Raw genomic sequence first — 12809 nt, 5'->3', positions numbered from 1 at the left:
CAGTGTCATCCCTAAAAAGCTGTCCACCTTGTTTTTTTAAGACAGTCTCTCACTAGGATCTAGGACATTGCTTAGGCTAAGCTCCTGGCAGGACAGCCCCAGGAACTGCCTCCCAGTGCTGGGGTTACAGGCGTGTGCACCACACATGGCTTTCAGCATGTGTGCCGGGACTGAACTGTGGTCCTCATGCTTTCACAACACGTGAAACCTTTACCACCTGAGCAGTCTCTCCTGCTCCAGCATACTTCTGGCTTCATGTATGTGGACGAGAATACGGCCCTGCAGGCTTTGTGTACCAAGGGCATTCTTTTTAAGGAACCGTGTGTTTTGAGGGTATCAGAAATATGGTGGGGCCGACAAGATGTCTCAGTGGTTAAGATCTCCTGCTGCTCTTCCAGAGGACCCTGGTTCAATTCCAGCACCTGCCCAGTGACCCACAACCACGTGACACTCCAGTTCTGGGGGATCTGATGCCATCTTCTGACTCCCCATGGGCACTGTATGTACACGGTGCACATACATACGTGCAGGCAAACATCCATACCCATAAAAATAAGTCCTTCAAAAAGAGAGAATCCCTGGTGAGGATTGATTATGAATCAGGAGTTTGCCCTGCAATTCACAGTTAGTTCACACTTAAAGCTGCTACCACAGGGCTTTATTCTTAGGATCCCAACCTGTGAAAAGTGAGGACAGGGGTGTTAACTGGAGAAGGGAGTTGTGATGAGGAAACAGACTGGGTACAGCATTTCTGAGAAATGTGAAGCCAGCACCTCTTACATAAGAGGCATCAAGGGCATTTTTTTAAAAGATGGATGTTGATCCAGGTGGTAATGGTGCGGCACTTAGGAGGCAGAGGCAGGTGGATCTCTGTGAGTTCAAGGCCAGCCTGGTCTACAAGAGCTAGTTCCAGGACAGGCGCGAAAGCTCCAGAGAAACCCTGTCTCAAAAAAAAAAAAATGCATGTTGCTTATTGCCAAGTGGAGTCCCATTCTTTCCCCGACTCTGCCTTTTTTATTCCTTTAAATAGAGCTGAATTGTCTAGTTCAGTCTAGCCTAGAACTTGGAAGCCTCCTGCAGCATCCTCTTGAGTGCTGGGATTACATGCCTGGATTACTATGCCCAGCTCTTGAGTCTTATCTTTTAATGTGTGTTAAAAGCTTGAACTTGACCAGGCATAGTGGTGCATGCCTTTAGTACCAGCACTCAGGAGGCAGAGGCAAGCAGATCTCTGTGAGTTCAAGACCAGCCTGATCTACATAATGAGTTCTAGGACAGCCAGAATTACATAGTGAGACCCAGTTTCAGAAAAAAAGAAAAAGAACTTGACCTCCACTGTTTGCAAACCTGTACCTCACTTCCATATCACATCTCTCGACTGCCCCAGGCTGAAAGTGGCCCGAGACTTTGAGGAAGAAAGAGCTAGCGGTCTCAAAGAACCTACCATTGGATTAGATACCCACCACAGCTATGTGTGAGCCAGATATCATGTTTGTCACCCAAGCCAGGCGCGGTGACTTAAGCTTATAAACCCAGCACTTGGGAGGCAGAGGTAGAAAGATCACAAGTTTGAAGCCAGTCTGAGCTATACAGATCCAGGCCAGCCAACTACCTGTCACTCAAGATTTGACCTGCACACTGGGGAGTGAGATGGCCTTGAGACCATCTATTTGGAATCAGACAATGAGGACGTTCTCAGCAGTGATGATGGTAGACTGAAACCAAGTAGGTTGTAGGAGCCATCAGTGATTCTGTCCCTTTGCCTGTTTGGTAAACAATCACTGAATGCTATTTACCATCACTGTGCTAGATAGTAGGGGAAACTATAAACTATGAGGTGTCAAATAACAGATACTTGAATCTGTCCAGGGAGGTGTAAGAGCTGCCTGCCAGGAAGGGAGCATTCCCATGTAGCCCAAGCTGATCTTGAACTTCTGAGCCTCGTGGCTTAATTTCCCAAGTGCTGGGTTACAAGCATGCACCAACGTAGCCAACCTCAGAGCTTCATTATCAAAGGAATCTGGAACTGTTTTTTTCTTTTCTGTCTTGTTTGTTTTTAAATGTTCATACCTGTCCTAGGATTACAAACTTTTTTCAGGACCCAGCTCAGCGTGCGATACCAACTCTATAACCACTTCCTAGTTGGCTCTCTTCATAGAGATATTTACAAATTCAAGAGGCAGATGGAGCCCCAAATTTAGAAAATGGATTGGGTTCCTTAGACTGTCCTTTGATAAGATAATGACCACGTCAGAGCCAGTCAGTACTTACCTGTATAAATCACACAGCTGACAATATCTGTAGAAATCAACAAACATCCCTGTGAAGTAGCTAATATATTTGAAATGTCACATATAGTCAAAAGTCAGTTGGAAACCAGGTATCTCTTATTTTAAAGGTTCCTTTTAGATTATTTAGTTGTATTTTATGTGTATAAATATTCCCCCAGCATGTACGTCTGTGCACCATGTTTGTGCAGTGTCCTTAGAGGCCAGCAGAGGGTTCAGATCTCCTGGACCTGTAGTTATGGACACTTGTGAGCCAGCCATATGGCTCACAAACCCAGACCTTCTGAAAGAACAGCAGGGGCTGAGCCATCTCTAGAGCCTCTTTAAGGGTGTGTGCGTGTGTGTGTGTGTGTGTGTGTGTGTGTGTGTGTGTGTACCACATATGTGCAGGTGTCTGAGGAGGCCAGAAGAGGGTGTCAGATCCCCTGGAGCTGGAGGTGTTAACAGGTAGTGGTGAGCTGCCCCCATGTGCATGTTGACAACCAAACTTGGGTCCTCTGGAAGAGCAGCAAGCACTCTGCTGCCCACCATCATCTTTACTGAAGCTGATTCTGTAGTTTGAAATCTGGGTCCCCACACTCCCCCCCCGCCATACTCCTGTTTGGATAAGAAGTGAAACTTAAGAGATTATATATTACTTTTACGCTTATTTTTGGTTTTTTAAAATTTGAGACAGAGGGGTTCTCTAGAGTATCCAGAACTTACCGAGTGAAGCTCTCAATATAAAGGAGATTTATTAGAATGACTTTGAGGCTGTGGTCCGACTAATCCAACAATGCAGCCTATGAATGGAACATCCAAGAATCCCGTAGTTGTTCAGTCCATAAGGCTGCATGTCTCAGGTGGTCTTCGGAATGTACTGGAATCCTGAAGAAGTGGGCTTTAAGGCCAGTGCAGGAATGGACTTGCTGGCAAGGGTGAGAGCGAGTAGACAAAGAGAAGCCGCCTTCCCTGTCTTACAGGCTCCCAGCAGAAGCAGTAGCTCCAATTAGAGCGGTCTTCCCACCTCAAAAGATCTGGATTAAAAGCACATCTTCCAGGCCGGGCGATGGTGGCGCACGCCTTTAATCCCAGCACTTGGGAGGCAGAGGCAGGCAGATCTCTGTGAGTTCAAGACCAGCCTGGTCTACCAAGCTAGCTCCAGGACAGGCTCCAAAGCCACAGAGAAACCCTGTCTCGAAAAACCAAAAAAAAAAAAAAAAAAAAAAAGCACATCTTCCCACCTCAAAGACTCAAAGATCCAGGCTAGAAATGGATCTTCCTACATCATATGATTTAATTAAGTTCAGTACTTTTTTTTTGTTTGTTTGTTTGTTTTTCGAGACAGGGTTTCTCTGTCCCTAGCCACATGCCAACTTTTAGGTTAATCTGTGCTACATGACAGAAATGTCACAGGCAGGGAATAGCTCAATGGGTAGAGGAGGAGATGGCCACCAAGCCTGACGACCTGAGTTCAGCCCATGAGTCCTACAGAAAAAGGAGAGCGCTGGCTCTCAGAAGCTGTCCTCTGACTTCTGCATCTGCATCCTTGCACTCATTCCCTGCCCCCCATAGAATTTTTTAAGTCTCAAATAAAACAAAGCACAAGACACACTAAGAATAACGAATGGATGAGAGAGCAGATATCTAATAAAACAACACGTTAGTTAGCTTTTCCTCTTTCCCCTAGTCAGTAGCAGGGCTGCGCAATCATAACTGGTTAGTCCTTCCAAGTAGCAAATCATTTGTCCTGGCCCTTTTCCCCGTCTGGGGCAGAGGTCTCTACCTCATAACCAGGAAGCTCCCCAGGAACAGCTGCCTTGTTCCACCCTCGGTCTCTCAGATGGCCATGGGAATGTCTACATGGAGGGTTCTATTAGGCTTTTTTGGATCTTTGACTTAAAAAAAAAAGTTTGTTTTTCATTTTTTCACTTCAGACAAAAGTCATCCAAAGCCACGGAGGAAATGGATGTAAAACTTTGTGAGAGACAGGTGGAGGGACAGAAATCAGTTCCCTTGGTTTTTCACATTCCCTACCCCAGGCTGTGGCCCCAGGGCCCGCTTGTCCTTGGAGTCCTCCCCCCCCCCCCCCACTCGCTCTCAGCGTGTAACGCGTGTAACACCTGCTTGAAGCAGCTGTGGGAGAAACGCTACTGGGTGAAAGGTCTCACTCCAGTAGACCATTTGCCCAGTCCTTCAGTTTGGTGATGTAAAACCTGTCCAAGGAGAGGTGGGCTGTCAAACTGTCTCCTGGCCTAAGCCTTCGTCAAACAGTTCCCGTCCCTAAGGCAACTCTGGAGCTCCCGGACTGGTCCAGGGGATAGTTTGGAAGCTAGCTGTGTGCTGGCCTGGGTTCCCAGCTGTCTGTTCTCGCCTCTCCACAGCTGACCTTCCCGTGCGGAGTCACGGCTTAGCCACCTGGAGTTTTAGAATTTTCACCTGGTAAATAGCGCAAGGGACCAGGAATAAAGCCCAGCGTCAGGGCATGTGATTCGCAGCGGCCAGACACTGGGTTTGATCCTTAACACCAAAACTGAAAAACAATAACTTTTTATTTTAGAAGCAGGGGCTTACTGGGTAGCCCAGACTGACCAGAAGTCTCCATTCTCTTGCCTCCCCCTGAGTGCTGGGATTACAGATAAGGTGCCCATGGCAGCCTCAAAAACCCAAGATAAAAAAAGTGCTAAACGCCTTCCTGCCCCATTTCCTTGAGGCGTCCCACCTTTTCCCTTCTGGGCTCTCGCAGCCTCTCTGTAGTACTCCTACACGTTGACTTTGAACACACCTGCATTGGCACGTGGCTCGCTGCTCTGCGGGGACTGGGTGGTTCAGAGCAGCATTTTCCACCAGTGTTCGCCCCAAGGAGATTCCCCACAGCTGGCTACTGATTAGTGTCGAGGATGCTCTTTGAACCGTCAGGCCTGGGCATGCAGGAAAGAAGGAAGTGGGCTGTGCGATGCCGCTTCGCCTGACAGGAACCAAGTCTGTGACCGACCACACGTTACGTGGTCGAAAGTGTCACCTGGACTTAGAGCTCCATACTGGTTATTCACCGGTACACTAGATGAGGATAAACACCTCTGCCCCTGGCGTGAGTGACAACTTTGCAAAGGCCCAGGGTGCTCAGCGCCCCAATTTGGCGAAACCCCCTCCAGCCTAAAGGCGGTTTGGCAAGATCCTCCACCGGTTATAACCGCCGCTTAGCACCGTCCCGCCACAAGGCTGTAGGAAGGTCCCGCCGGTCGCCAATGATTCGCCTCAAGCAAATAGGCGTTGAGGCGTCCTCCTACTTTATTGGTTAACGCTGCTGTCAGTCTGGACGTGGACGCCTTTGGGAAATGTAGTACTTGCTGAGTCCTGGGGCTCGTGGCTCAGCTTACCAGGTTCTCTGGCGTTGGTCTGTGAGGTCGAGCTTCGGAGCTCCGCGGGGTTGAGGGTCACGTGAGGATGTACTGTGGTCCCGGAGAAAGAGGCTCCGGGCTGGCCCCGCTCCGCCGGGTGGCCGTGGCCAGGCCGAGTGTCAGGGTCCGGCTGCTCCTGCCCACTCGGCTGGGTGCATTCTTGGTGATGGAGGCAGGTCTTGTTGCTCACTGGGCCTGGAGAAGATATCCCAACACACTCGGGGCTGCAGGGCCTGCGTTTGCCACCAAAACGTTCCAGAATGCATGGTGTGTGGAGCAGAGTAGTCTTCCTCTTCCTGGTCATGAGCCAACCAAGTAACCTGGGGCAAGTCCCCGGGGTACCTCTGTCATGACCATCGTCATGACGCTTCAATTCCCACAGAGTTGTAATCAGAGTATCCGGTAACTTCCATTACTAACTTTGGTCCTGCGTTTTTACTGTCTGTTCTTAAAGCTTGCGGCCTTAAGAAGTAAAGATCCCCTGTGTGGGTGAAAGTTATTATGTTAGGGCTAAGAACTTATGAACAAGGTTGAGAGTCTATTAGCTTAGCCATGGGAGCTCTTGAATCTCAGCTTTGGGTCCCCTTCCACCCAGGTGCGGCTGCTTTTACAATAAAGTCAGCTCTGGAACGGACTTACCCACGGACAGGGAAAACAGAACTGAAAAACAAGTCGTGGCACAGTGTTACACGACTTTAATCCCAGCAGTCAGGAGGCAGAGGCAGTTGGATCTCTATCAGTTTGAGGCCAGCCTCGTCTACGTAATGGGTTCCGGGCCTACTAAGGCTACACAGTGAGACTCTGTCTCAAGAAACAAAACAAAACGAAAGAAAAATAGTAGTTGGTGGTGGTCTCCAGCTGAGTCAGCTCAACTGGCCTCAGGAAATTGCTTACTGGAGAAGCATGCATAACAACCTTTTCAACTTTTTGTTGTTGTTTTTTTGTTTTGTTTTTGTTTTTGTTTTGTTTTGTTTTTTCGAGACAGGTTTCTCTGTGGCTTTGGAGCCTGTCCTGGAACTAGCTCTGTAGACCAGGCTGGTCTTGAACTCACAGAGATCCGCCTGCCTCTGCCTCCCGAGTGCTGGGATTAAAGGTGTGCGCCACCACCGCCCGGCCCTTTTCAACTTTTCAACCCCAATATGTATCCTTAAATTTGGAAAAAAAAAAAGTATTATTCTTTTTTTTAAGACGTTTCCTTTTTTATATGCTTAATGTTTAAAACCTGCTTGTTTGTATATGCACCACATGCTTGCAGTTACCCTAAAGGCCAGAAGAGGGTGCTAGAATCTCAAATCTCCTGAAACTGGAGTTACAGACAAGATTGTGAGCCACTTGTCTATAAGTGTTGGTAACTGACTCTAGTCCTCTGCAAGAGCAGCAAGTGCTGTTATCCACTCCGAGCCATCTCTCCAGCCCCCTTGTACATCTTCTTACGCTAAATATCTGGGCAAAATAGGCTTCCAAGAAGAATGTAGCCCGGGTGCTGGAGAAATGGCTCTGTGGTTGGGAACACTGGCTGTGCCCTTAGAAGGCCTGGGTTCAATTCTTATCACCCACATGGTGGCTCACAGCTATCTGTAACTCCAGTTCCAGATGTTCCATGGCACCAGGCATGCATGTGGTACTAAGATATTTGCGTGTAGACAAAATACCCATAGTCATAAAATAAACAGTATTTTTTTTTAAAAAAAAGTACCTTTCCTGGAAGTTCTCACCCAGAGGAAGGCATAGGAAAAAGAATTACAGAGGAAAGAGAAATTTAAGCCCTGTGCCTGCCAAGACTGAGGCCATTGCTGCTTGACTCTTGTTCCTGCATGCTTGCTAAACTTCAATTCTTATATAAGTGGCTTATATTTGTGGCTTGCTATATTGGTGTATCCAGTTTGAATTCTCTTTGGGGAGCCCAAGAACAGTGGCCTGCTGGGATGGTGGGGCGCTGGGGGAAACTGAAGAACCTCTCCAAATACAGCTGTCCCGAGGACCTCTGATTCATGCTGGGCTTTATTTAAAAATCCCCTGCAGTTATTTGGGACACTAGGGAGGGTGGGCAGGTTTACATATATGAACTCCACAGTGTCCCATATGGATAACTTGGGCTTTCTCAGCTCGGAGTGAATTGCAATGCAAACACAGCTCCAAGCTCCTCTTAGCAGTCTTCTGGGGCTGCTTGAGAGAGAGAGAGAGAGAGAGAGAGAGAGAGAGAGAGAGAGAGAGAGAGAGAGAGAGAGAACCACACTGCCCTGGAGCAGTTAGCGGGGCAACAGCAGGGTTCTCTTCCCCATCTTGTTATTCGAACGCTTGTGATTTTCACCAGGCGCCCATCATCTGGAGGCATCAGGATGCTTGGGGCCCTGGTGCTCCTGCAGAAGCTGTGCTGCTAGTGGCTAAAACCAAAGCAGTCAAAGGAACAGACCCTTTGTTTATCTCAGGACAGTTTCCCACCGTCCTTCCCTGGGAGATCTAAAACCAGGCAGATAGCAGCATCCAGAGAGTGGAGAGACTGGGGCTTTGGAGAGAGGGGCTTGCTGAGGCCTGCAAGACAAAGCCTGCCCCCTGAAGTATGAGGAACTTGGCTTCCTCACGCAGGCTGATTGGAGAAGGGCCAGCTTTGACTGTCTGAGGTTTGGTCTGCTGCTGGAGTGGACACCAGGGGACGCCAGCGACCTCCCCATAAAATACTGTCGTGCCCATTGCAAAACAGTTGGACTGTTGTTTCCCGGTGAAGTGCTCCCCACTGCCACACTCTGCTTTGCTATTGCAGGTTTGCATCGGGTCACCTTTCTCCTTTGCTTCTGTGTGTCTGAGAGTTTTAACTTCTAGCATCCACCACCTTCAGTCCTTAGAGTCAGGATATGCAGTCAGAAGAGAAGTGTCCCTCAGAACCAGTACTGAGTTCCTAAACACCCATTTGCAGCAAGCAGAATCAGCGTGTCTGTTCTGGACGATGATGGAGAGCTGGCAGCTAGATCCAGAGGAGCATTTGAGTAGAGTTCCCATCCGTCCACAGGAACGGTGGGCAGCAGTTTGCGGGAAGAATGGGGGGGGGGGGCGTGTTCTGTTGGGGGGGTATGGGTTGGCCTTCTGAGGAACGTGAGGGAGGGGTTTTCCGCTCCCTTCTATCTGAAAGATGCAGCAAGCGAACTGAGGCTGACTTCCTAAATCTATGACAGCCCAGCTCCTCACTGCAGAGAACTGAGGCTGACTTCCTAAGTCTATGACAGCCCAGCTCCTCACTGCAGAGGAGGAGGGGCTGCTGCACTGTAGTGGGCATGTCCTATTTTTTTGTTTGTTTGTTTGTTTTTCAAGATGGCATTTCTCTGAGTAGCTCTGGCTGTCTTGGAACTCACTCTGTAGACCAGGCTGGTCTCGAACTCACAGAGATCCGCCTGCTCTTGCCTCCCGAGTGCTGGCATTAAAGGTGTGTACTACCACTGCCCGGCCTGGCATGTTCTTAAAATAGCGCAAGAAAATTAGCCATATTTCTGGTCCCATATGTTATGATAGGGACAGATTTTAGGCCTGGTTGGTGGGAAGGTATAAGGTAGGGTTAAAGCCAAGAGTAGTAATCTTTAAAACAGCTAAGACCCCCAAACCAACTCAGATGACTCATGTACATTCTTTCTCCTCCTCCTTCCTCCTCCTTCTTGTTTGTTTTTTAAGACAGGGTTTCTCTGTGTGGCAGCCCTGACAACTAGACTGGCCTTGAACTCAGAGATCCTCCTGCCTCTGCCTCCGGAGTGCTGGAATTAAAGGTTTGCACCACCACACCCAGCAAGGCAGCTAGCTATCCTACAGTCGCTTTAAATAACATTTGTGGGAACTTCTAAATGGGGCTCTGATGCAGCTAGCAAAGCTGTGGCTGAGGAGCTACGCAGCAGCTTTCGGCAGTCACGTGACATGATTTTTATGTGCCCTGCTTTTATTTCATGTTTTGAGTGTTTGATCACATGTATGCTTGGTACCCGAAGAGGCTAGAAATGGTCTTGGTTCCCCTAGAACTGGAGTTGCAGACAGTGTGAGACACCATGAGAGAGCTGGGACCTAAATCCTGGTCTGCAAAGAAAGCACCGAGTGCTTAATCTCTGGGCCAGCCTTCTGGCCCCACACGTGCTGCGAACTTTGATTTGACTACAGTCACGTTCTTCCTCAAAAGCATTGAGGCTACAGAAACAGCTCAGCAGAATGGTGTTTATCCAGTGTGTGCAGGGCCCAGAGTTTGACTGTCAAGGACAAAAATAAATATTTTATTTATTTTAGTTTTTTGAGACAGGGTCTCTCTGTGTAGCCCTGGCTGCCCTGGAACTTGCTAAGGAGACCAGGCCGGCCTTGAACTCCAGAGAGATTTCCCTACCTCTGCCTCTTGAGTACTGGGATTAAAGGTGTGCACCACCATACCCACCTTAAGAAAATATTTTTAAAATTACATTTTGTTGGGATCACTGGCCCCTTGGCTTTCTTTGCCTACAGCTGCTCTGAGCACGAGACCTTGATGGCAGACTGAGGAAACCTACAGCTGAGAGATCCCGAGAGCTGGGCATGGCTAAGGATCCCTACAGAAGCTTCCCTGCGCACAATAAACTAGTTGGGCATTGGCATTCTCTGTCTGTTTTTAAGTCTCCAGCTTAGTTCCCGCCTCGTCTTGTCGTGGCACGGGCACTATAGGACAGGAACAGGACCTTCGGCTTTTACAACATTTATTTGTGAGATCTCACAAGATGAAAATGATAATGGTGATAATGGTAAATCCAAATAAAACCTTTCTTCTAAGAGAGAGACAGAGACAGTGAGACAGAGATAGAGAGAGGGAGAGAAAGGGAGAGACAGATAAAGGAGAGAGACAGAGGGAGAGAGACAGAGAGAGAATATGCTATAATAGGGAATAGATGAGATTAATTTATTTAACAAGTTGCAGCTGGGTGATGGTGGTACAAACCTTTAATCCCAGCACTTGGGAGAGAGAGGCAGGTGGATCTCTGTGAAATCAAGGCCAGCCTGGTCCACAAAGCAAATTCCAGGACAACCAGAGCTCTACAGAGAAACCCTGTCTCAAAAAACAAAAAAACAAACTAAATGCCGGGCGGGTGGCAGGCACACGCCTACATGCCCAGGGCTTGGTGGTGAAGGCACGAGGACGTAGTACAGAGTTAGAGTTATCCTTGGCTGCACAGGGATTGCAGTTTGAGGCCAGCCTGTGGTACAGATGTAGTCTCAGGGAAAGAAATGTTAATAATAAAATAAATAAAAAGTACACGGATCCAGGACTTGGATGTGGCTCATTGATAGAACACTTGCCTTGCGTATGTAAGGTTTGATCCGTGTCACTGCCAAAATAAAGAAACCTGCTCTCAGTTAGCATGCACGGGGCCAGGCCTTGTGCTAGGCTCTCTGCTCCATGGCCTTAGATAACCACTAGCCGCCCAGGAGACTGGACTATGATTATGCTACTTTAGAGAGGAAACCGAGTGCAGGACAAGGACTCCTCCGCTGACCCATGGGACGCCAAGTCTTTCTGAGGCAGGGTCTCACCATGTAGCCCTGGCTGGCTCAGAGCTCACTGTGTAGTCCAGGCTGGCCTTGAATTCTTAGAGATCTGTCTGCCTCCATCTCCTGAGTGCTGGGATTAAAGTTCTATGCACCATCATGCCCGGCCAAGTCTTGGGTCTGTAAGACTTTAAGACAATCCTGAAGCCATTTCTGACAATTCTGAATCCTCTCAGCCTCTGTGCCATAGTGCTTCCCCTCCTCCCCTGGGAACCAAGGACCTAACAGCTACACTCGCACGTACTCAGTTCCTGAACAATTACCCATATACGTATGCTTTGATTTGGTCCCCTGGGAGACGGGGTCAAAATGACCTCTTACCTCATCTGATCTGGCAACAGCTCTCCAGTCAATTATTGGTAAAGAACAACCCCCTTGCTTCTGTAGCCCCTTTAAAAGTAGACTGTACCTGCTATTCGAGGTCCCTTGGCTTCCCGAATGCTGGGGGACCCTGTCATGACAGAATTAATAAAAATCCTCATGCTTTTGCATCGGCTGTGGTGTGTGGTCTCTGGGGGCGACTCCTTCTCGGTGTTTGGACGCCAGAGTCCAACAGGTCTTAACCAATGTTTTCCTCCGCCTCCTAATGTCAGGCTGCTGAGTTACAGCTCATGGGAGTGGGGCTCTCCCATCAGGAAACAAGTGTGAGGAGTTGGAGGTTGGCCTGTGAGGGGCAGATCTTCCTCACGAGATGCAGAGTCTCGGGATGTGTCCCCGGGAAGAATCTGGCTGGTCATGTAATGGCTATGTCCTTCCTTCGCTAGACCACACGCACCGTCCCAGGTTCCCATCTGCAAAACAAGGAGGTTCTTGAGCTGAGAGGCCAAGTTCTCCAACCAGATCCCTACTACTCAGAACAGTTCTCCTGGGACTGGAAGAACACCTGCCTACACAGCATGGCTAAGACTGCGGGCTCGATCCCAGCACCACGAAGAGGGAGAGGACCAAACAACCAAACTCACTTAATCCAGAGACCTGGACGAAGTACACATGGAAAGTCACACACACTGATATGTCCAAGTATTAACAAACTAATACTCGTGAGCCAGCCAGGGACTCACTATATAGAACAGGCTGGCCTCACCCAGATCTGCCTGTCTCTGTGTCCTGAGTGCTGGGATTAAAGTGTATCCTCTAAGTAGGGCGTGCCAGTATTTTGTTCCTGTTACATGGCTTTGCCACATTTAGTTCATCCATTCCCGGTTGATGGACAACGCTCTTGCAGGCCAAGGTATGGATACCCATGCTGTACAAGGAAACAAAAAAAAAAACCAAACCAGGGGCTGCAGAGATGGCTCAGCGGTTGGGAGAACTGGCTGTTTGCCTAGAGGACCTGAGTTCAATTCCCAGCACCCACATGGCAGCTCACAACTGTTTGTAACTCCAAGGTCTGACACCCTCACATAGACACACATCCACACCAATACACATAAAATAAAAATAAATATTTTAGCCGGGCAGTGGTAGTGCACGCCTTTAATCCTAGTATTTGGAAGGCGGAGGCAGATGGATCACGGATCACTGTGACTTCGAGTACAGCCTGGTCTACAGATCTAGTTCCAGGACAGGCTCCAGAATTAGAGAAACCTTGTCACGAAAA

At 48.6% G+C, this 12809-nt stretch overlaps 1 protein-coding gene across 1 annotated transcript in view; it reads right to left on the bottom strand.

The window, feature by feature from the left end:
* Positions 1-11590: 11590 nt before the first annotated feature.
* Positions 11591-12809, bottom strand: part of Wdr73 (WD repeat domain 73) — a 13847-nt gene continuing 12628 nt past the window's right edge. The window contains exon 9 of the transcript XR_007593941.1: positions 11591-12000. The gene's annotated coding sequence lies outside the window, so the exon portion shown is untranslated. The remainder of the gene's footprint in view (positions 12001-12809) is intronic.

Source organism: Alexandromys fortis, unplaced genomic scaffold (genome assembly GCF_014885135.2).
Source record: "Alexandromys fortis isolate MF-2015 unplaced genomic scaffold, M_Fortis_MF-2015_v1.1 scaffold_86, whole genome shotgun sequence".
Lineage (NCBI taxonomy): Eukaryota > Metazoa > Chordata > Mammalia > Rodentia > Cricetidae > Alexandromys > Alexandromys fortis.
This window is presented reverse-complemented; position numbering and strand designations above follow the sequence as displayed.